At 28.1% G+C, this 23,480-nt stretch overlaps 2 long non-coding RNA genes across 10 annotated transcripts; one reads left to right on the top strand and one right to left on the bottom strand.

Annotated features, from left to right (window-relative positions):
* Positions 1 to 1,238: 1,238 nt before the first annotated feature.
* On the bottom strand, positions 1,239 to 22,527 carry LOC105834562. 8 transcript variants are annotated; one of them, XR_004963327.1, is made up of 6 exons: positions 22,438 to 22,527; positions 22,235 to 22,305; positions 22,045 to 22,160; positions 5,559 to 5,899; positions 3,305 to 3,428; positions 1,239 to 2,642 (listed from the first exon to the last, which is right to left on the bottom strand). It is a non-coding gene; the product is annotated as an uncharacterized LOC105834562 (long non-coding RNA). The 8 variants fall into 8 exon arrangements; XR_004963328.1 differs by having other exon boundaries at positions 3,305 to 3,336; XR_004963330.1 differs by lacking the exons at positions 1,239 to 2,642; positions 3,305 to 3,428; positions 5,559 to 5,899 and adding exons at positions 19,157 to 19,346; positions 19,696 to 19,760; positions 20,094 to 20,169.
* Positions 7,830 to 13,282, top strand: LOC105837372. 2 transcript variants are annotated; one of them, XR_004963332.1, is made up of 3 exons: positions 7,830 to 7,859; positions 8,023 to 8,284; positions 10,574 to 11,365. It is a non-coding gene; the product is annotated as an uncharacterized LOC105837372 (long non-coding RNA). The 2 variants fall into 2 exon arrangements; XR_003626338.2 differs by adding an exon at positions 12,019 to 13,282 and having other exon boundaries at positions 7,848 to 8,284; positions 10,574 to 10,859.
* Positions 22,528 to 23,480: the final 953 nt, after the last annotated feature.

The raw sequence follows: 23,480 nt of genomic DNA, 5'->3' as shown, positions 1-23,480 counted from the left end.
ATGAGTATTTCGCGGTTGAAGCTGATATAAAATCTATTGCATTTAATAAACAATAAGAGAGAGAGAGAGAGAGAGAAATGAAACACAAAGACAAAGAAGATTCAGTCGCCACTCGATTTTTTGCACTTAAATCGTAATTTCACGAAATTAACTTCCACGAAGTTAACAAGCTGAACGAGCTTTTATGTCTCGAGTTAAATCGAGCCAGTATGAGTTGGTTTGACTTCCGGAAAGTTTTTCGCTCAGGGCGGCCGTCATGGCGGAAGTAAGAAAATAATGTGGAAACCGTCTCTCTCCGGTAGTCAAAGCTGAAAAATACAATGAAACATGAGAATATATCCGACCACTTTCTGGCGAATGAGTCTTACTTCTTATTTAAACATGGAACTTTTTGTGCTTCATGTTCCAACCAATCGAATAAATTTACAGTCCCTTCCACATTTTTCTCGATAAAGTTATTGATCCTTTTCAACAAACCAATAATTTGTAATTATCAAAACAAATAACTGTACAATTATCGCAATTTGTAACTATTATAACTTATTGTTTATGTCACTTAATATCTAAATATTTCTTTAAATACATTTTGACGTCTTGATTTTTTGACATTTTTGACAATTTGCTCGAGTAATCGTTTGCATCTTTATTTGTCGACAATTAACTCAATTTTGCTCGTAGTTAAACAAAATTATTTCCACGGAAAAAAATTTAACAGTTTGAAAAAGAAATAAAAACAATTGGTCAAATTAAGCAGCTGTGTATGGAATGGTGGCGCATTCGCACTTGTGACAAAATATCCTGAAAGAAATACACAACCTCGCCGCTTTAGAGTAGGTCCTTTATTGGCTCAATATTCGCAGCCACCGGTACTGAATTCATTGGGTACAAGCTTTTGTTCTTTTTATTCCCAATAACTCGAACCGGGAGCAACACGGCTCGCGTAATAGGAAACGTGTAACGCACTTACATTCCACGATATTGCCCAGCAAATGCTGTTTTACGAGAACAGAAGAAATTATCCAATCAAACAAAAAACAGACAAATAAAAAAGGTCAATAAAAATCTGTAATTTACAAAGTTACAAAATTGCGAAAAATTTTTACGATGTTGTTCTAAATTAAAAACCTCTGCTTACTCCTCCCCCCTTCTGTCTCTCTCTCTCTCTCTCTCTCTCTCTCTCTTAACATAGATTTATTTTAATTTTTGAAAGCAACAATCAAGAATTGAAAAATAATTATTCTTTAGACGAGATTAAAGAGAATTATATTTAATTGGATATTTCAACAATAAACACAAATATAAAATTAATCAAGCACTACGATATTAGACTGACTTCAAAACGTTTGTAATAATCCAATAATTATACAATCATATGAAAGCGATAATTAATGAATAGACATTGCAATAAAGATCTATGAGATATATTTGAAATCATCGCGGATGTACAAAGTATATTTTAATTTCTTTATTGATAAAATATTATCAATATATTATGTGTAAATTATGAAAATATTCTCATCTAAAATATTCAGGAAATTTTTTTAATCCGAGCAAAGTAAATGTTTTTACTTTTAAATTTGAATTCAATTTGTATCACTTTTTCTGTGTGAAGACCGATGTACGTAGAACATAATCAGCATATAAAACAAAATTTGAAAATAAAGATTTCGACTTGTGTCACTTTTATTGCCAATACACGATATGCACACTTGTTACAACGCTTGACTTTATTGAACTGTAATCAATTTGCGCACAGGTATTGTTTTTGGGTCATGTGATTAGAAAAAGATAACAAAATGTAGGCTATTATCATTTCTAGTATACATGCAAATAAAATCGTGAATATGTTTGCTGCGTGTAAAGTGAGAGCAAGGACAATCTGCTTTATGTCATTGCCTTGTCTAAATACCAGTCTTGCGCGCATTCCAGTTTGGTTATGATTCAATGATTAATCCGGTCATAGTTGTCTTTGCGTTCTACCATTTTATCGTTTCAAAAAATTTTTAATTCTGCTAATTCTATTTATTTAAAATCTATTTTATTTTGAGAAATAATTTCTTAAAACGATTGAATATTATTGCAGCATGTTCATTAAGACAACAGCAATTGCTCCATATTCTTATTTAACTTTCGTTGACTTATTCATAAATACCACCCCTCACAAATTCCGTCGGTCAACTCTACTATATGCCATTATGACACTCAATGTAACTCTAAACAGCCACTCCTTTTGCAAAGAGCAGGTCAGCTCTTATCCGGATAGAAACGGCTATCCTGCGCGAACAACACTGGGCGGTACCCAATGGTGTGTCAAGACGGTAAATTATTCATGACCGAGACGAATGAGTTAATAAGCTGTAGTACGAGCCCAGGTCGCGGCAGAGATGAGTGATCGTAAATGTAAATCAGCCGGAGCTACGGATACCTCAACCTCGTAACACGAAAAGGGCGCGGTGGCGGCGTCCGACGACCACGCCAGCTATTCCCCCGCGTTCTGTCCAACCCTCTTCGCAGTGTTCCTCTTTTGCGCTCTCTGCTTCCGTAAATATATTTATCCCAAAATCCGCGGGTATCATGCTTCCGCGAGCGAGCCATGTATTATCCGGGCTTAGAGAGCTAGTGCGATTCGCACGTATTTAAATCTGCAAAGATCGCATTGCAATCTCTTCAATCACTCGGTCCAAATTTCTTTCCACCATCTTATTAAACTACAGTGATAACAAAGAATGAATATTTTTTTGCTACTAACACTTAAAAGAAAGCAAATTTTTAAAATGACCTCAAATATAAAAAAAACTTAAAAATTAAAAAAACAAAATTTAAAAATTACATGTAAAATCCCCGATAGGAAAAAATTTTTTTAATTGTATAACAAAAGAATTGTAAAAGATTTATAATCCGTCATTATGAGGGCATAGTTGAAAAAATAAATGTAGAAACGTTAACCTTTTATAAAACATTAATAAATGTTTGCGCAATTAAATTTTGAAATAATATGTTGGCATAACAATAGCGATATGGATCATCTTATACGGAATCATCTTAACAGCACATTTGTAAAATTAAATTTAAAAATAAATTGTGCAATAATTGAAAAAAATATTTCAGCCGTAACATGTTTAAAACATTTAGAAATATAATTGTGCACAAAAGACTCAAATTATTCCTCAATTATTCCTAAATTATGATGCACAAATATTGAAACATGGAATGTGTAATATTGTATGTTCCAATATTTGTGCATTGTAATGTAGGAATAATTTAAAAGTTTCTGACCGCTATTAAGAAAAACCTGTATACTCACACGTTACTCTTTAGAGTGTGATCCACTTGATGCTACCAACAAAGAGTAAAGAATCACAGGAGGGAGCATTTGATTTTAGCGATGACGACACATCATACCCACACATACAACACATAAAAACACACTATAAAAAACATGCCGCATGTCATAAAAGCATGAATACTTTTGTGTAATTATAATATAATTAATAATTTTTTGTACATACATATGCGTGTACATATGTATAATAAATTATGTGTATATTTTTTGTTAAAATAAATTTTGTGTAAAATTTGTTTAAATTTTACAACGACAAATATTAAAATCCAAAAAAATAATTTTTTAGATAATTTTGTAATAAAATCTTAAACCTATAATATTTATTGTTATAATAATTTTTTTATTGTAAACACAAAACCAATATTAACTCTCCGCAGATACTACAGATTTAAAGACCCATATAATTTCTTTATTTTAAATTATTTCGTAGATGATAAGCAGAAGAGATTCGTTCTTTTTTTCTGTAAAAAAAGTACGTTGAACAGTGATGATTTATTGACAAAGAATACATCAGTGTTTTATCTAATCGTGTGCGTTTTATTGTTAAATTCTGACGATATCTGTAAAAGTTTAATATACCGACGTACGATAAGATCTATGATAACATGCGTTAATATTTTAGATATTTTTATTTTATATCGACATGTAACAATCATATAATATATATAACTATATATAACTATATATATATATATATATATATTATATAGTTAAAGAAGTTACCAATATCGATATTTAAACATACAATTATAATATTAGGATGTAAATCACAAAGATTATAATAAATGGATAATTTATATATTCACGGAACCCAAAATAAAATAAAAAAGAATTATTTATTAGTCGCTTATAGGGTCGGTTGTTCCAACTTCTTGGTAAACTTACCTATCAGATAAATATATTTTGTCTTTATTTATTTAAGAAAAGAAATGAAGACAGACACATGCTTACCTGGTAGGTAAGTTTACCAAGAAGTTAGAACAACCGATCCTTAATGACAATATTTGCTTTATACAAAAAATCTACAGTTTATATGTATAAAATGGCCCTGTTGTCCCCTAGAAAAAACTTTCAGGAACAATATCGTGCAATTAGAAATAAAATTAAAAGCCTAGAAAAAAATCGCATTCCACAAATTAAAAAATAAAAAAACGAAAATTTAGATTATATACGCATAAAAAATCAATAAGTAGAGCAATATAAAAGAAATTTTTTTTCGTTCTCAATATAAAATCCAATGTATAAATTGATATTAATATGTGTACTTTAATTCTGAAAAATAATTTCCAAATCTATAAAAAAAATACATATGAAATCTCATTAATGATGTGCACAAATGACTCTACATTATCGACATCAATCAAATTTCAAAGGCACTTTCTGGTGGTCCTCTTAGAATGCTAAACGGCTCTTGATCGAGGTCAATAATGTAACGTCATTCATTTATCCTCGTTCATAAAGATATTTGCTTCAAAATACAACCCAGCGAGAAACGATGATGAATTCGACATCAATTCGACGTCGAATCGACATCGAAATGATGATTTCGATGTTGAATCGATGTCGATTCAATGTACTATTTCTCACTAGGAAGTTATGTAGCTTTAAATTGTGGTAGTGTGACCCTCTACTTGAGTCAGATATCCATTTGGAGAATCCGAAGAAGTTATAAGTAGCTTATACCTACAAATGAATGGTACACCGCAGTTCAGAATAGATTGAGGAATAAGATTATGTTCGTCAAATTACGATTACAAGCCGTAAAAAGAGTTATTTATTGGATCAAATTTTGTTCATTTAAGCGCTTTCATTACAGATTTCTCAGTAAAAGTGCAAAATTTGATCCAATTAATAACTCTCTTTTACGGCTTGTAATCGTAATTTAACGAATATAATCTTATTCATCAATCTATTCCAAACTGCGATGTACCATTCATTTGTACGTATAAACTAATACAATATAACTTGTATTTTAAAGAAAATATTTTTATAAACAAATAAACCAAAAAAATATTTTTGCATTTTTAATTTTGATCTAATCGTTCTCGGATTTGTGTACGTATAAAATTTTTTTTCCTAGAATAATTAATGCTTTAATTTAAGTAGGCGTGGTCTTTGATTTTTCAAATTAGAAAATAATTGGAAAATCTTTCTTTGTGATTTGAAGATTACTTTTATGTTATGTCTATGCAAAACTTTGTTAATTCTGTCGTACCTTGAAAATCTGGAAAGTTATCCTCTTCTCTTTCTTTTTCTTTTTTTCCTCATCTGGCGTCTCGACATTGTTGAAACTAGAAATTTTGGTTTTCAATCTTTGGACTGTTGATGTTTTTACTGCTATATTTTTGGTTAAAACTTGATTGAGATGTTCTAATTCCCCATTCATAGAAGTTGGTTCAGCGATTGTGAGGGTTCTATATACCAGTGAACTAATGACTGAATTCTTTTGCGAGGGGTGATGGTGACAGGTGGCGTAAAGATATTCATTTGTGTGTGTTGGTTTCCGATAGACTTGATAGCTTAGGGTGCCGTCTCCGGCCCTCTTAACCAACACATCTGGAAAAGGAATAATTGTTTAGTTCTACTTCCATTGTAAACTGAGTGTTAAGATGAGAGTTGAGGAAAACATTATTAATTTAATATAATGATATTACTAATCTGGTTCATCTTATAGCTGCGTTTTAAAGACTGAAAAGTATGTCCGGTTATTCGGAACACAGTTCAATGAACTTTAAAAGGTATATGTTATAAAATCATCAAGTGTAACATCAGCATAAAAATCCAATTATGACCATGTGAAAAGCATATTCGATCTATATTAGTTGTGTATTTTACATTATTGATTTAGATTCTCTTAATAAAAAACTTAATATTTCTGTTTTTTAATTGTATTACTTTTCATATATGTATATATATATTTTTTTATAAATATTGCTTATGTAATTTCGCACTCAATATAAAACTATACATTTTTTAATTTTAATAATTTTTATAATTAAATAAAACTGAATCTTACTTTTTCTGTTTGATACACATTACTCACGTAATAACGACATACGTGTAACAGAATGATTCATAGTGTAATACTCAACGCCTCGAACAACTATGAGGGAGTTGCACGAGAAATCCGTAATTGCGCCTGCACTAAGGTATAAAAAATGGGGGATTTTATTTCACCTTTACCTTGGAAAAAATAAACCGAACAAACATAATAACGTGCAATTTCAATAATTCACCTTTGTGTCCTTTCTTTCAGTGTGAAAACGCATATGCGATCGATCGATAACCGCCCCTAACTTAGTCCGGTGTAACATTATACCGTCGATTACTTCGTACAATATTTTATAAAAATATTTAACAAAAATAGGAAAAGGTCATAATGCTTAAATTGCTATAATCCATCATAACTCACTTCTCAATATTACGTTAACTATTATGCCTTATTGAAAGTTTAAGAAAAAAACGGCTGATATATTAAATAAATTATTACAAATAAAAAAGTGCATAAAGTATAATATGCTCTTTGAAATATACTTCTGCAGATCCGTTTTATATTCAGGTCACAATCAAGGAAACACACATGTTCGACGATCACTATTATAAATTTAATGAAACTTTCTTGAGGTTTATTGGTTTATGGCCTTTTGAAAGAACCAAGTGTGAGAGCTTTCGTGCAATATGCTTTCATATGTTACTCGTTTCTTATGTGATTGCTCAGGTAATTTTATATTTTCCTCTTTTATTTTTTTAAAAAGCATAATAAGAATATTAAAAACTTGTTAACTGTTTCAAGATATATTCAAGATTATACTTGGTGTGCCCTAATGAGCACACAATATTTTTTAAACGTTTTTAAAATATTTATTTTTAATTATTTTTACATTATTAACGTGTATAGTACAAATATTTATTTAATATTTATTAAACATTTATTAAACATTTGTTTTTTATTAATTATTTATTTCAAATAATTAATTAGAAAAAATGTTTTAAAACGTTTATTTAACGTTTATTTAATATTTATAAATTACTTTTTTATTAAAAATAATGATTTAAAAAAATTATTTAAGTAATATTTATTTAATATTTACGTAATATTTATTTTACATTCAATAACTGAATAATATTATTAAGTACACGATTTAACGTAAAGATGTGTTTTTACAGCTCGCGCAGTTTATTATAGACGACTATAGTATAAATGTTACTGTCAAGCTTTTGTTGGACGTTGTTACAGCTTTTTTGTTTGTTGTACAATTTAACATGTTTTTCTTTAATAATAAAAAAGTAAGTTAAGTTTTGATTATAATTAACAAAGCCGATTTTAATAAAAAATTTTAATAAAAGATTTTTATTCTTATTTAAAATTCTGTCTAATTTAAATTTTTCTTAATATAGCTAAAGCAGATGCTGGAAGAAATAATTAATAATCAATGGATGTTAAAAGATTCACAAGAAATTAAAATACTAAAACATTACGCTCAGCAAGGAGAAAAAATTTCAGTTATTATTATGTGTAATGTTAGCTTTATATATAAAAAATAGTAGCATAATAGAAGCATATATCATTTACTTATTTGTGACATAACATGTTGTATTTAATAATGATTTATATCACACGTAGCACATTTTGCGAAATAAAATAACAATTATAATGTGACATATCTTGTAAAATTTAGCGTTGCAAACATTCATGGTACTTATAGTAGCAATAATCGAACTGCTACCGGATATCCTCAATTTTCTTCGGCCTCTAAACGAATCACGTGTACATTATTTAGTGTTCATGACCGGATATGGAATAAATAAGGGAATATTGTTTTATTCTTTTTTCTTGTATTCCATTATTAGTTTTGCCGTTGGTTCTGCTACAGTAGTATGGATCGTTTCGATGATACTGTCAATTAGTTTACACTACTGCGCATTATTAAAAATTTGCGGGTAAGAAACTAAAAAGATATGACAGTTTTAATAACAGAAGAAAGGCACCAAATTTGAAACAATTTTCTAAATTAGAACACCCTTATTTCTCAAAAACTAAATATCGGACCGTACAAATACCGATAAAAACATGATTTGCTTGGTTAATTAAAAAAATTAAAACCCATATTTCATACATTTATGCCTTTTTTACGTAAAATCTATTATAAACAGATTCGTCAAAAACAAGAATTTCATTTGCATAATTTTCTCTTGTTAATTGTACAGTTCAAAAATTGTGAGTGTATTATCGATAACATTACCATCATTTCACATGTTGTGTAGTTTCCTAAAACTGTTTCTCTTTTATATTTATTTCGTAGTGCAGTTTTAAACATAAAGTTGCCGTGTGTGCGTAAATTGGAACACTCCGTGAGATCAAAGGTCTAGTAATCTCACTTGTAACAACTGTTACTATGCTGTGACCACAGTATAGATAGGTTGTGACCGTAACTATAATATATAATCTATACGTATAATAACCTAAATCCACTAGCGCAAAAAAAGACAAAATTTTGACCGAATTTTTTATTTAGGCAATTGTAAAGTAATGCAACTTTGCGAAAAATTATCCAAATTACATGTACTTTTTTTTAATTAAAGCGCAAAGACTCTACTTTGAGAATCACTAGGCGAAAGTTTGATTTGTTAAGTGTGAACCTTTTATATTGCATGAAAACCAAACATGTTCTTTTTAATTAAAAAAAGTAAAAGTTTGTGGTCATTTTTCACAAGTTTCTTGTTAAAATCTTGCTAATATTAATCCAGTTTCTTAAAGTTCATTCTTTTCTAAACAATTTAAAAAAAACATGTCGATACGATATTTTTTATTGATTGCACACGAGTTTAAAATTTGCACTCCATTTTACAGTATTTTAACGAATAAATATGGTATTTTTTGAATATCATGAATTTTGAGTATCAATATAATATTGCACATTGATTTTACTCGTGTTTAACTCAATCATACCGCCATCATCAGAGTGACCCGATGTGCACCACGTGGAGATTGACGGTCGGATTTTGCACATCATGTGGCTCTGAAATACATCGGTAGAAATTTGCACTTACTGATCTGAATATAACGAATAACTGACGCGCCAATTTTACTGAAGTCAACAGAAGGTTCGCCATTTTAGCAGCCCGCTCAGATCACACATAAATATACACACACTCATATATAAAAAATAAAAATTCGAGTTTTATTTAAAAAATTGATCCTTTTCGTATGATATGTAAATTCGATCATCAACTTCCACGTCGGCGCACATCGAGTCACTCTGATAACGGCGGTATGATTGAGTTAAACACAAATAAAATCAATATGCAATATCATATTAATACTCAAAATTCATAATATTCAAAAAATACCGTATTTATTCGCTAAAATACCCTAAAATGCAGTGCAAATTTCAAACTCGTGTGCAATCAACAAAAACATCATATCGACATGTTTTTTTTAATTGCTTAGAAAAAAATGAACTTTAAGAATCTAAATTAATATTAGCAAGATTTTAACAAAAAACTTGCGAAAAATAACAACTTTTACTTTTTTCAATAAAAAAAACATGTTTGGTTTTCATGTGATACAAAAGATTCACATTTAACAAATCAAACTTTCGCCTAAGGATTCTCAAAATCTTTACCCTTCAAGTAAAAAAAAAGTGTAATTTGGATAATTTTTCGCAAAGTTGCATCACTTTGAAGATAGCCTAAAAATTCGGTTAAAATTTTTGTCTCGTTTTTTTTTTGCGCCAGTGTATTTCGAGACAAAATTTCACGATTTACATCAAGAGACAATAGACGAGTAAAAAAAACGTACCTGTTAAAAAATATGGTTTTTAAGCAAATCTAAACGGAATAACATAGTCTATAGAATTACATCATTTGGGTAATATGTATGTATAAATCAATAAATTATAACATTAATACTTCGACCGTATACGGATTTCAAATTAGATACCAATTTTGTCAGATGTCCTTTTTGACATGTGTCACGAAAACATTAATTATTAAAAAAAATACGAAACAGTATTATACAAATTATTATATCATTTGATAGAAGACACTTTCTAATTTGAATTCGTGTTTTCAAAAGTGTTTTTCTAATTATTATTTAAGAAGCATAGTCTAAAAATAAAATGGTGTTTCAAATTCGTCGCCTTTCCTCTATCTTTTTACAGTATTATACAGTAAAAAAATAAATAATTGTTCTGTTAGCACAGCTAAATAGAGATTTAATGTTATCAGTTATAGAATAAAACAATTTGTGGACAAGAAGGTAGTAACATACTCTAACAAAAAAAAAGTAATCGTCGAAGGAATAATTAGAACAGTAGAACTTCATTGTAAAACAAAGAAGTAAGTATCTAAAATCAACGGTATGACAAAAGTACTAATTCATTGTTTTATAAAAAGTTTCATTGTTTAATTGGTACTTTCAAGACTCTTTAAATTAATTACTACAAGTTATACAATATATTTTCTTACTACTATAATGGTAGGCACATGTGGCTTTGCTATGAGTTTATACAGAGTAAGTAATTATTCTTTTATTATCCGTATTATACAACTTACACAAATAATCAATATCTCTCACAAAAGTAAACTATTTCTAATATGTTATACACACACACACACACACACACACAAACACACGCGCGCGTGCACAAAACGGTGGAAGATAAAGAACATAGAGAACAAAATTTTGGACCAGAAATGTCTTAAAAATAAGATATTTAAAAAAAAAATGTTTCATAATATCTGAGAATAAAAAATTTCTTTAATGTCATACTATGTCATATAATGTCATAATATACACTGAGAAAAAAAAGTAATTGGTTCAACAAAATGTTTTAGTTGCGGGCTGCCAACAAAAGATATATTCAATACAACAATATATGATATTGCAAAATAAATACATAGTCCAATCAACGTTATTGCATTTGCATTAACAGCAAATATTATTGTATTAAGTATATCTTTTGTTGGCAGCCCGCAACTAAACGTTTTGTTGAATCAATTACTTTTTTTCTCAGTGTAGTCAAATTTTACTTTGTCAAAATAATGTCAAAATGCATAAAATATTGATGTCTTCTTAATATTCATGATGACATAATTTTGACGATCCTTTATTTAAAATTATTGACATTATAAAGATAATAGTTAATAATTTATAAACTTAAAAATACATAACGGTATAAATTTAATAGTTTTTAAACATTAAATATATGACTGTTTATGATACATTTATTATCGATACAAGCATTAGCAATACAAAATTTTTAATGTAAATTACACATTTATAAATTCTATTGCATAGTGATTTGATATTACGAATTATAAAACAAAATAACAGAAAATATTTAAAACGCGCTGTGTACAATATTGAATAAGATTATGAAAAAAAGTTGGTCCATGGCTTCCACGATTCTGACTATTCTACTTATCTGAAACAAAATAAGCAAATTTAATTGAGTGCCACTCCGAGCAGGCGACACGAGCTTGTTCTCGGGCTATAACTTTGTTAATTGCGGCTCAAGCTAAATTCTTTTAAAAACATTTTTTATACCAAATAACTTACAAAATATGCAAAAAAAATTTTTTTAACCGGTAGACTAGAATACATCCTTAAACATACACTTATATGCATATAATTTTTTATAAAAGTTACTTAAATTATTAACATTTAATAGTTACTATGTGCATTAACAAACATGCACGATTTGGCTGAACTTCTGATAGCGACCGCTTATGCTTTGGGATATAAGATTTATCTGTTACTCGTGTCTTTTCTAGGACAAGTAATGATAAACCATTCTGAAGAATTATTCAATACACTGTGAGTAGCAACTTTAATTTCAAAATTATGTTTAAATAGATTGATAAAATCTGTACTTATATGTTTAGAATAGTTGGTAAATATTCACAAAAGATCAGTCCTTATAACAGGTCAATGACATATGTTATCAAGATCATCCTCCTGAGTGACATAAAGCAGGTTTTAGCCTCATGTTTTCACGCTCATGCTTTGTTAAAATGTAATAATCAAAAATTTTAATAAATAAGATATATATTTTCAAAAAAGAATTTATGTAAATAATAATAATAAAAATATTGTTTTGCGTAGACTAGTATAAATATGGACGGAGAAAAGGCTGCGCCCCTCTCCTTACACCCTTATTCCAAAATTTTTCCTAATTTAACCAACTCAATTTTAACCGCAATTTGACCACAATTTCAAAAATAAAATCGTAACGCAAAAATAAAATCCACACGAAGCGATATTCACTCCCATCCCTTTGGTGCTTACGGCCCAAAACTACGTCAACAATTGTTCTGCTTCATATGGATTTTCGACTTTCCACGCCAAGTGGCCAAGATCCGCATCCATTCCTTCGGTGCTTACAACATAGAACTGTCAATAATTGTTTTGTCTCACGTGGATTTTCGATTTTTCATACAATACGAAATTTTTTTTATTAATAACTTTTGTTAAATATTCATATATTTACCTTATATAATACACAAAATTTTCTAAAGTTCTGTCTGTGTAGCCCCTTCTTTCCGATTTTAATTAATTTTTACAAGCATGTAATACGTATTAAGTAAAAACAAATAGTATATACAAATGCATCTTGCGGAAACGATTAATTCATAAGATATATAATTTTTTGTTACTTCGTTGGTTTTTATTTATTTTTGGGAGAAAAGGTGGTATATACATAAAATCGATCTTTTGAATAGAGTTATATAAGTCGGTGTAGAATATTAATGTATTTCTTTGATCTCTGTTAATCTTTTCGAATTTATTTCTAGCATATGATACACTCATCAAAAGATAAAAAATTTAATTCGCGGTTTAATTATATATATATATATATATATATACAATTTAAACAAATTACGAAAATGTCATAATACATTAAAAATAATAGCAGCAATAAATTCTAAGGAAAAAATTATTAAAGAATTATTTATAGTTTTACATTTTCTTATTTGTTTAAACAATAGTTGTTTAAACAAATTGCCAAAAAATTGTTTTTATACCTCAAATTATTTTTTGACCTCATGCAAAGGATCCACTAATTAAAAATCTGCGATCTCTGATGGTATAATCATGGACAGAAGTCGATATTCTCCTTATATTATTTATAGTACCTAATTTGAAAATAAATTCAGTGATTTAAAGAATAAAATTTTACATGTTTCTTTAGTCATTTTTTCCGTAGAATCCATTTGTGCCGTTATATTTTTAATGTACCATAACATTTTTATAATTTGTTTAAACAATAATTATAAAATAATGAAAAATAGGCTAATAAACCACTACGAGATCTTGGTGTAAGAAATATATTCTATGATTATAATCAATAAACGATCAAAACACCGACCAGTATGTTTATACATTTGAATTTTTACCGATTGTTCCACCTGACTAATTCTTCGTTAACTATACAGATTACGATACAAATAATCAGTCCACTCCCACTAAACAATGGTTTCCATAACAAACATTTTTTATCTGCAAGATATCCACGTTTTTAAAAATCTGACATCCATCATGCATTGATTGTCCCATGAATTCTATCTGCAAGATATTTTTTTAGAGAGAAGAGTGGAAAAAGAAATAAAGAATGTTAGAAGAGGGCTAGAGAAATCGAATAGATAAGATATAAGGTAGATACGTGTGTCATAGTGAAGTGATAGAGGATTATAAGGAAAGAATGAGTATAGAAATGAGCAAGAGAAAGTTAGATTAAATTAACGTTCGAAGGTTCTAGAGAGATGACCAAACGAAAATAAGAGGTGTAAAGTGTATATGTTAATGAAAGCGAAGGTAATATAGTTACAGAATATGTAGGATAGGTAGAATAGGTAATAATATTGTCTCGGTAAGAATAGGAAATTTAGAACAGAGGAAGGAGTGAACTCAGAACACATGCCTTGGATAATGAAAATGACAAGGATAAAGAAGTGGAGGAAAAAAGAGAATGCAGAAAGGACAAGAATAAGAGGACAATTCACCTACAGAACGGTCACGCTAGGAAAGAGTGGAAAAGGCAAATGGATGGAGACTCTGGTTTTGGTAGGTTAACGGCTGTACGCTAAAGAAAAGGAAAGCAAAGTTCTATGAAGAAGCAAACAAAATGTAGGAGAGAATAAATTGAAAAAAGAAAATTAAAAGATTTTCTGGTCCGGAAACAAGAAAAGGATGGATCAGAGATGCAGTAAAGAGAAGAGATAACGGGCTTAGGATAGTGGCTGTATACATTAAAGAAGAAGAAAGATAAGTGCTATGAAGAGGTGAAAGAAAAGTAGAAGAGAGGAGTAAAATGTGAAGAGTAATTTCTGTAATAAAAATAAAGGACTTTCTGGGCCGGAAACGGAAGAAAAGATTAGATCAGAGATGCAAGACAGAGATAAGACAAGAGGAAATATTAAAGTAAAGGATTAAAAGAAAAGGTGCAAAGGTTACAGTTTTATTGGTGATCCATATAGTACGGACTGCATGAAAAAAATAAAGAAAAAAGGGATCGGGACTTGAAAGCAGCTCACAATACAAGAAGAGAAAATTCAGAAGATACACGAGAAGAATGTAAGATATAGGAAGAAGTGAAGATGGAAAGAAGATTCGAGAACACAAGGATGACAGGAGAGATAGAAGAATAAGAAGTAACAAGTACAACGAATTTAATATGACAAAGAGAGCAAGACTGGAAAGAGGCTGTGCGATGGGTTCATTGTCTTTTAGAGAGTAGATAGTAGATTGTGGAACAGGTAGATTGTGGAACAGGTTAGGTGCACGTGGAATAGAGGGATAGGAATTATAAATAGAGTAGGAGAGGATAGAATTATCAATGTATGTAGGGAATGGAAAAGGTAGAGCAGTTTAATTATTTTATCGTTATGTCATTGTATATTAGAATATTGGAAGTGTGTAACGAGAAAAATGATTTAAGTAAGATTATATTGTATTCTATGTAGAATTCTCTTCTTGGCAATGGATGCTGAAGAAAAAAAAGATTTGTATAAAAAGGATTCTTGCAATTATAGGGTAAAGATAAAATAAGATACATTACATTAGGTTTATAGGTGTATAAGTTTATTTGATAGTGAGAACCCATGCAATTGGAGATTAGGATAGAAGGATAGTTAGATGATTGGAGGAACATATGTAAAAATGTAGAAGGTATAATATATAAGAAGGTATAATATAGTATAAGTATAAGATATAGAAAAAGATAAGGTGTCTGGAAAATAGAGGAACTGAATGTAAATAAACAGATAAATGTCAAGAGAAATAATGATTAAGAAATTAGGAGTTTAGATAAAACCAGTATAAGATAAGGTATGGATGAATGCAAGATTAAGATTTCGAATGTAAACCAAGTCCCTTCTTGGCATTGTATATGCTTGAAGTAATAAAGATTAATTATTCCAGCCTATTTGATAAAAAATCGTAATCTTAATTAGCATCACAGTAACAAAATTATTGATTTTAAGGGAGTTACCTTTAATGACTTTGACGTATGTTTTTTTTCAAGGACACTTTCTTGAGTCATCTTCAAAAGATTTAATTTGTTAAAAAGTTATTAACAAAAAAGTTAACAATATAAACATGTATTAAACTTTATAATTCAAACTTTACTAACATAAATAGTCAGTATTTGCTGGTATCCAGATAAAATCATTTAGATGGAGAAATTGACACATCTCAGCTATACTTAAATAGTAGATAAAGATATACATTTTATCTTAGATAAAAAAAACATATGCCATCTTATCTAAAAAATATTTAACATGTTTTTTGATATGATATTCAACAGTTAAACGTGTGTATTGTCCTTTGTGCAATATAAGTCGTACTGATAATAAATTTTTTTTACATCCACTATGTACCAAAATTCAAATTAAATTGGATACCAGAGCTGCTATTCCGTAACCACTTACCGACAACTATCAATGTCGTTGAGTGTCTTTGCGCACGTATTTTGATATATAAAAAAATATGCGCAACAACATCGATAATAGTTGTCGGTAAGTGATTACGGAATAGCTCACCTGAACACTATGTAGAGTTATATAAATACCTTTTTTTAAAAAAATAGATGTTATATATTAAAAGTGTGACTGGGGCTGCGGTCCACTTGACGCTACAAATGCTTTGAAGCGTTTGATTGACCAATCGAAACAAAAATTTTTACAAATTGACCAATCAAAGAATGCTTCGAAACGTTTGTAGCGTCAAGTGGATCGTAGCCTCTATCTACTCCTAAGTACCAGAGAGGATAAAGATTTTTTCATATTATTTAAAAAAAAAAACATTTCTGATAACACAGCCAATTCAGTAATAATATCCAATATACTATCCATTAGATATTCTGAATTAAAGGAATTGAAACTTTTAGTATATTTTTCTAATATAAAACAAAATTTTTAAATATAATACATTGGTTGCATTTATCGGCACTAGTAGACCGCCTTTTAGTCAATATTTTTCCTTATATTATGTTTTCCATTTTGAAGATTACTCAAGGAGATGACTTTGATATGAGTCAAGATCGTCGGTGTATGCTGTTATTGTGCATATTTACGTGATTTTAAAATCATCTAAGCGCAACACGTAAACATAGTTCATTATTTGCCTACTTGCAAATTTACCAAAAATATATAATTTAATCCAAATCAGATTTTAGTTTCTACTAAAAAATTGTTTCACATGGAAAAACAAAACCCATGTAAAACAAAACATCCGATAAAAAATTTTGCAGATAAAAACATATAAATATATAAGATAATTATATATTTCTATATATGTATGTCTATATATGTTTATAGTTTTTTGAAATTTGTTTATAAAAAAATAATTGTTATATTGAGAAAATAAAAATTAATTAAAAAGTTAATTCTTGCATTGCTTCTTTTACAAAAAGTTGAGTATAAGATAAGAAAAAATGGCCTATGTACAATTAAATATATTTTTAATTCAAGAAGTATAACAAACAAAAAATTTTACAAAATAAAAAACTAGTATAAATAAATATAGACATATTTTATACATATTTATATATGTTTTAATATGACAAACTTATTACCCGCGAGGAACAGACGTTTCGAGTTATAAGCACAGAGAATTGTAAGATAAATCTCGAAAGCTCATACAAAAAAATTACACCGTAAATACCAATTAATAGTAACATAATATAAAACTATAATCTCACTCAACATACACTCAATATAAACGTAAAATATATGTTATACGTAAAATATATGTTATATATGTTATAAAATATATGTTTTATGTAAATATACATAAAAAAATAACTTAAATAAGATTTTTAATTTTTCTCAACATAGCATACCACTCAAGGATACAATTCTGAAAAAATTTTGAAATATTTAGCACTTTTGTTTCTTCAATTGAGATGCTATTTTTCCGTTCAAAGACAAAAAAATGGAAAAAAACAAATAATAATAATTATTTTTTAACGTCACGAAAGCACAGATGTCAAAGTATCTATGTGAAAAAAAACCAGCTAGTTAAAAACATATTTGCATGTTAGAATTTTAAAGTAAAGTCCATGTTAAAATATTTACCGTACCTTGATTTCTTGAGTAAAAAGTAGAAAGATGGTAATATTATAATTCTGTGAGAACTAAGAATATACTAAATACATATATATATAACAATAATTAAAAGCAATATAATCGTCTAATACAAATAAAACCTATGTATGTTTCATGTTTTTATTCGCAAATTATAAAGCAAACAAGAATAAGAATTTTTTAAATAAGAATATAAGAATGAGAGTTTATTAACTATTTTCGCAATTTTTTAAATGTTTAAATTCTAATAAATCCTTGCAAGGGAATTATGGCAAATAAAGATATTATTATTAAAAATTCTAATAAATTTTATTTATACATAACACCTTACAAACTCGTTAATCTTGTATTTTAATTTGATTGCGACACATATTAATCAAGATGACATCAAACTAACATCAATTTGAAGTCAAGTAAGATTAAGTCATTTGGATGTCTGTACAACTATGTTTGTATATATAGTTAAATATAAAGTGACAAAAATTAAAAAAACAGTTAATATATAACAATGTCTATAAAATAATCATAGGATGTTTCTGAAATATTTTAATAATAAGTAAAACAAATATAACGAACAAAACAAAAATGTCTTTCAAAACAATTTTGTCTCTAAAATATCTAAACATGAAAAGACATGTCTATTCATATCAATTCAAAAGAATAAAGTTAAATTAATCAAATTAAAATAATGTCAGTTTGATGTAAATCTCATAACATTGCGTATATGTTAGCTGTTATTTTTTCACAGCATTGCATATAATTAGATATTATTTTCTTTACACGAAATTGTGCAAATAATGCAAATCCACATATCAGGTATAAAGGAAATGAATAAAAAAACGTCAAAATAGAAGTTAAAATCATTTTGAACCAATAACAGATTCTGGGTCCATTAAACAATTTTAAGCTGACTAATATGTGTTGCTTGGGATAAGTTATAGGAATGTTTGTAAGTAATGTGTGTGATTCTCAAGATTATTTTAAAATAAACTTTATCTTTCTCAATTAAAAAGGGTACTTATTATATATATTAAAAACTAAAAAGCCATTTAATTTTGAGTAAAAAATTTATTCAACATTTTTTTTTAATTAATAGTTTAAAAGATATTTATGTTTTGTAATCAAATGCAACCACCAACTATGAGTCATATAACTGTTAGTTATAATTTTTTATTCAACACAAATATAACTGTACAAATATATTTTTATACTTAAGTTTACAATTATTGTATATTATTATTGTATATATAATATTACAGTTACAAATATATTATATATTTTATAAGTTATATAACTGCTACAAGTAGTATAAGTACTTAAAAAATTGTTAATATGTAAATTATGTTTCATGTATATATTTTTTACTAAATTAAACAAGTTTCTTTTAGATACATGTCGCTGTGGTATAAAGTACCTGTAACAGTACAAAAGTTGTTATTATTTATAATGCAAATCTCTTCGAAAAGCACAATAATAAATTTTGGCAGTATAATTTTTTTAACAATGGGTACTGTTTCTTCGGTAAGATAACGTAAATATGAAATACAAAAGCATCATCAGCTTCATCAGTTTCATTAAATTATTTGTTCTAGATCACAAGCACGTCAATATCCTACATGATGGTAATTTACTCAATGCAGTAGTTTCATGAAGTAATGAAAAAAATTGCTCGTAGTAATATACACATGAACAAATTTTTCACAATAAAATTAAAAAAAGAAATTTGATTAAATAAGATAATATTTTTCGTTTTATGTATTTACCCATAAATAATATTGTATTTTATTAGACACTAGAAGCATCAAGTTTTTGTGAAGTCAAATCAAATCTGAAATTTTTATGTAAAATTGAATTTTATATCTTTGATTACGATACAAATCGTATTTAAATCACATTTTCGCGTATTTAAAATTTTCGCATAATAAAATATTTATAATAATGTTGCAGATTTTTTAAAATAAATACAATAATTAATCACAAATTTTTAGAAAAAATGCAAAAAATGATATATAAAAACTTATATATATATATATATATATATATATATATATATATTATAAAAGTATTCTGACAAGTAATATATTAGCTAATAAGTAAAATAAAAGTATGATAAAATTACATTCGAAGGACACGCAACAATCATAAGTGAAAGAATACACACCTGTAAAACTTTCAGTTACCTGTATTATTGAAATATAGCTTTTTTTAACAACACAATAAATATTCACGTACCCTTGCTATAACGTTTAAACAGTATGTAAAAAAATAATTTAGATGGTTATCCCAAAATTTTATACACAAAATATTAAAAGACACGGTAATATCTTGCGCCAACGCGAGACCGACTATGTATATGTATATACACATATATACATATAAATATATATAACTTCATACCTGGTATATATATATATATATATATCATACATATATAATTCATATAGTTTAAGTATACAGTTATATATAATCAAATATAATCATATACATATAATTAGATATACATATATATATGTGTATATATATATATATATATATATATATCAAATTATATATAATTATATATAAATATTTTTTTATCGGATGGATATGTAATTTTGTAGTTTAAAGTATATCTATTATTCTTCCTCCTTTTTTTGAATTAACACTTTTAATTACACAGAGAAAAAGGAACTGTATTAAATTCGGTAATATATATCGTGGTGTTTTAAACAACTTGATAAAATTAATACAAGAATGATATACCATTAAAATAGAAGAAAGTATAAGTATCTCATTCAAAATTGGTTCAGTTAATTAAAAAACCGATAACATTTCCAGTGCAATGATTGTTTGATTATAACAAGATGTTATTATTATTGTAACAAAACATATTATACTTCACTAATTATAAATAAATGTTGCAATTAAAATTAATTATCAATTTTGTAATTTCCAAAGAAAATAAATGATAAGATGCGTACAATAAGATTTTTGCTAACACGTACACATACCTGAGATTCCCTAAAAATAAAAATATATATTAGACTAGTAAACAATTCATTTCATTCAAGAATAGAATTCATTCAAGAATATGCGTTTACGGGTAACAGGCGGAAAAATACATATTTTTCACGTTAATAAAGAGGAAATCAACGATTTAACAATAAAAAGGAATTTATTAAAATTTATTTATCACAAAGAATAGAAAGAATTTTAATTTAAAAAATATTTTTACAGTCCCCCTTCATCTCTCTATTCTCCCCCTTCATCTATCTATCACTCAATTGCTAGTATATGACTGTTGAAATTCAGACCCATCGGCATTAATACTGAAGAAGTTTGCTGCACGCAGTAAGTTTGCCGCATAATTTTCGCGAGTAAAGTGGTTGTCAGCTTATTTATTAATTTAATGAATAAGTTTCTGTTTCATGCACAATACTTAATTATTTTGTAATCTGTTGTTGAACTTCAACTCAACTTATATTATGATAAATAAATCAGTAATTGTTACTTTGATAATATAATAATAACTCTCCTTAAGTTTCCCAATGTTAGCAAGTCGTAATCAACAATAAACGAGTAAATGTTACTCTAGGATGCCTGCTACAAGCAGACTTGCATTCTACTAAGATGCATGTAAGAATGCTTTTGACAAGCATTTGTTGATGAATTCATCACACAAGAATTAAAATAATTTTGTAGAACATAAATGTAGCAAAAAATAGATAACGTTTTCATTTAATTCACTATGCATGAAGAATTATCAACATTATTCGTATACAGTTGTACCTGTCTACTCTTGCTGCCTAGGTAATGTATGCATATAGCTCGCAAGTCGCGTACTCGCGTAAAGAGCACGGTCGGGCTCGCGCTACGCTTTCACTTGGCACAAGCCACTACCGTGTCTTTTGATACATACATGTAAAATATACATACAATAAGGCATTTAACTTAAAACATTCAAATATCTCGAAAACTAAGGCGCTTAGTACAGTTGATTTATAATTTCAAAACAATGTTTTAAATCTCTTTCTTTAGTGACGCATAATAATTGTCTTATTTAAGATTATTAAAGTATATAAAAAAATATTAAATTTATCAGTCTATTAAAACCTTGTCTATTAAAACTTTACCTTCCGTATGCATTTAATTTGGTCGGTACCTTTTCGTTTTAATTTTTACTTGCTGATTAATTGGAATGAATTGACGTTCTCGATCCTCTTTCCGTTTCTGCATCTATATTAAGTTCCTGCGATCAAAATGTGTTAATTATAAACATTTTCGTTATATTTATACTGCATGACAAAGTTATTGGATATTTACAATTAGCAAAACCTATTTTCTGAATGCAGATTCGTCCTGGGAGGTCATTGCACGTATTTAAGTCACTTAACCTAAAAAATTGAGCTATGCGATTAATCGATTTGGTTAGTTACGAATTGAGCAATGTAATTGGTGGAAATCTTATGATTATATATGAAAATGGCTTTAAGTTAAGTAATTGTCTAATTCATAATAATAATTACCTTAATTGTAAATTAAGCGCGTATTATAACATTAAAGCCCAAAGAGCAGCAAAATAAAATACTTCAAGGGCTCCCGCACAGGGACTCGATTCATGAATTCATTCGCAAGAAAACGTATGCGCAAATACCCGCTCTAACAGAAAAGTTGCAAGTTTATTGGTTAAAAGTCATATGATAGCCAATAAGGTTTCAACTTTTCTGCAAGAACAAAATTTGCGAATACGTTTCTCTTGCGAATGAATTCAAGAATCGAGCCCCAGACTGGCAGACTCTTGCATAACGCATAGTGCATGACCAATCAGTCGTCTATTTCTCTCCTCAGGATAGAAATAAAGACCTCTGATTGGTTAATTCTCTCACGCATTATACATTTTGCTTTATGCAGAAGCTGTGCGACGGCCCTTATTGTAAATTTACAGCTAATAAAGTAGAAAATTTGTTTGTGAATGTTGGAAGAACTTTATAGCAGATTTTCAGATATTAACTTTATTTCACTTATTACAAAACGTACGAAATTATTTAAAAAATTCTGAAATTTTACAGACATGTTTTTTAAATAATTTCAAATCAATGGACTAAAGAAAAAATTTTTGAAATTATAGGTCTGTTTTTTATTCCTGCACTGCTGCACTGGTGCAATAAGTTAAAATAAGACAAATATATTTTTTCTCATTCTAACTTATTGCACTAGTGCAGCAGTGCAGGAATAAAAAACAAACCTTATGTTTGCTAATTGAAAGCCTTATTTTCACTTTTTAATTTTGGCTGAACTAATATTTCTTTTATAATTATGAGAGTGTTTTTCTAAACTGACAAAAATAATTCGCAAACAATTGAAATGATAGAAAATAAAAAAGATTATAGTCGTCTACCTGAATATAAGTATATAACCCAGCACCGGTCGAAAACGCCAATAGATTTTTAGTACTAGAGCACATATAGGCTGCGTTCCGTTTCAACACATGATATGCGTGTAATGCATTGTTCATCCTTGTTTAACGTTTGACAAACGACAAGGATGAACAATGCATCATGCGTATCAT

The sequence above is a fragment of the Monomorium pharaonis genome, chromosome 5, assembly GCF_013373865.1.
Source record: "Monomorium pharaonis isolate MP-MQ-018 chromosome 5, ASM1337386v2, whole genome shotgun sequence".
In the NCBI taxonomy this organism is placed as follows: Eukaryota; Metazoa; Arthropoda; class Insecta; order Hymenoptera; family Formicidae; genus Monomorium; species Monomorium pharaonis.
Note: the sequence above shows the minus strand (reverse complement) of the source record. Positions and strands in the feature narration are given on the sequence as shown.